Genomic DNA, 2,434 nt, shown 5'->3' with positions numbered 1-2,434 from the left:
GGAATATTCCTTAATCCTTATGCCATGGTGAAAATGAATGCATGGAATCTCTACTGATATTTTATGGGTCATGTAGTATCAATGGGTAGAGCCATTTGCACCAATTTGCAAAGTTTCAAATTGTACATGACCTATAATTTCTCTTCATGAGGCCAACTTTGAACAATCATAATTCCTAGCTCAAAATGAATTTATTTAAATTACGAATCTTAAGAAAATTTCTATACTTTTAGATCAAATTTATGACAATAGTATTTCGTTATTATATTTGAAGACTAATTACCATAAGCACAATGAATAAAGAGAGTGGATGTTGTGATGATGAAGAGAATAGAGAAGATGATGAATGGAGGAGACAAACATAATTGAGAAAGGAGAATGGCCGTCGTGTGTACATTTTATGTACTGGATGCACTTTCTAGAATTAGGTACTTGGGTAGTGAAACAATACATTATTATACATTAACATATAAAAATAAAATATTACACTGATGACTCTTCATTTTCTAATACATTAATATTTTTTATATAAACTTTTATAATTATATATTAATTAATATACGAAATATAAAAGTTAAATAATATGGTCGGAGTCGGGGAATCTATGGGGAGAATAATATTTTCCCAATTCCCGCCACAAAGTGTCATCGAGAAAACTTTTCCATCTATCCCCGTCCTCGCGAGAAAAAAAATCTCCAACTTTAATTCTCCAATTAGATAATACTCACGTCGATTTCCATAAAAATTGTAAACAAATAATAATAAACAATTGAGAATATAATAAAAATAGAAGTAAATAATTTATAATTACAAACAACCATTTTTATTAAAATAACATATAATTGAAAATGGAAAGGTATTTATTTATTATTTTGATGGTTATAATTTTACAATAACTCGTTCTTAATTATTATTGGCACAACAACAAGTCGCAAAATTTGGAGTGGTATACACACATCCACCAGATTTGAAACCCTTAGCAATGCAATCTTGATTACATTGTGGCGAGCTTGCTAAATCCTGGCATCTGCCGAAGCAATTTTCAGAATTCACAGATGCTGCAATCAAATTAAAGTTAATGAATATATATGGTTAAAAAAAGAAATTTAAGCTAACATTATTTCATTACCTAATGAAAGAAAAACCATGGCAATGCTTAAGAAACAGAAAAGAGAAAGGTGATTGAATCGAAGAGTCATTGTGTAAAACTTCACTATATATTTGATTTGTTTTGTCAAACTTATTGGTCTATATATAGTTCCGCTATTTCAATTATTCAATGAATTTAAGCAAAACAATACTTACTTATAATTAAGATAGAAATGAATATTTAGAAGTTACCGTTTGCTTATGTGTCAAGCTATATTACATCTTATCATTTAAGTCTCAAATTTATATTTTTTTATCTAGTATTTATATATTGTTTTATAGAACGCTCTTATTACTCTTTAAATTCTATATAAATTTATAAATTGTATAAATATATCCTTTCCAAATTCAATTACTTTGAATGTTAATTTTAACCTCATTAGCTCAATTTTAATAGGGTTAAATATGTTTTATTCTTATTAATATCTAAAATTTTACTTTCAATCCTTATAAAAAAAAAGACATATTTTGGTACCCACCAAATTTGTATGCATGCAATTTCAGTCTTTTCTATTTTATAAGATTTTGAAAAGTATTTAATAATCCTTTACCTTTTAAATTTTTGAATAATTGTTTTCAAACATGTTTAAAATACTGTAAAATATTTATATATCAAATTTTAGAGTTTTTTAAAATGAGAAGAATTAAATATGAATATTTTACATTTCAAAAGGTAATGATAAAAGTAATGAAATCTTGACATAGAAATAAAATTTTGATTTTTTTTTCAAGTAAATTTTTATAACGTTCTAGACATGTATGCAAAATAATCATTCAAACATACACATTAGTTTAATAGCAGAGACTAAAACTATAAGCATAATAATTTTGTAGGGACCAAAACATGCCACTTATTTTATACGGACCAAAAGATAAATTCAGTAATTTATAGGGACCAAAAATATATTTAACCATTTTAATATTTTAGAAAATAATTCATTTTTTATCCTCAATAATTTAATAAAGTAACTTTTAAAAAGATTTTTCTATTAATTTTTATGATGTAATTATAATAAAAATGAACAAACAATCAATATAAAATCTTACTTAAAAAACTGTCCTTACAGAAATATCTCCATAACTATGGTCATTTTAATACTTTTCTAGAATTCTTCAATTTTCTCTTTAATATATCTTATTTAATATATTAAAAATTTATTCATTTTTAAACTTTGATTGTTAATACGATTGTAAATTATTTTTTAAAAAAATCATGAACTTTTATAGTTATTTAGAACAAAAACGAACAAAATGTCCATATATGAAAATCCTCTTTGAAAAAGAT

The 2,434-nt window shown here is 24.5% G+C and overlaps 1 long non-coding RNA gene across 1 annotated transcript; it reads right to left on the bottom strand.

The window, feature by feature from the left end:
- Positions 1–842: 842 nt before the first annotated feature.
- LOC131634120 (uncharacterized) lies at positions 843–1,205 on the bottom strand. Its single transcript, XR_009293489.1, has 2 exons — positions 1,130–1,205; positions 843–1,058 (listed from the first exon to the last, which is right to left on the bottom strand). It is a non-coding gene; the product is annotated as an uncharacterized LOC131634120 (long non-coding RNA).
- Positions 1,206–2,434: the final 1,229 nt, after the last annotated feature.

The sequence above is a fragment of the Vicia villosa genome, unplaced genomic scaffold (genome assembly GCF_029867415.1).
Source record: "Vicia villosa cultivar HV-30 ecotype Madison, WI unplaced genomic scaffold, Vvil1.0 ctg.001235F_1_1_1, whole genome shotgun sequence".
In the NCBI taxonomy this organism is placed as follows: domain Eukaryota; kingdom Viridiplantae; phylum Streptophyta; class Magnoliopsida; order Fabales; family Fabaceae; genus Vicia; species Vicia villosa.
Note: the sequence above shows the minus strand (reverse complement) of the source record. Positions and strands in the feature narration are given on the sequence as shown.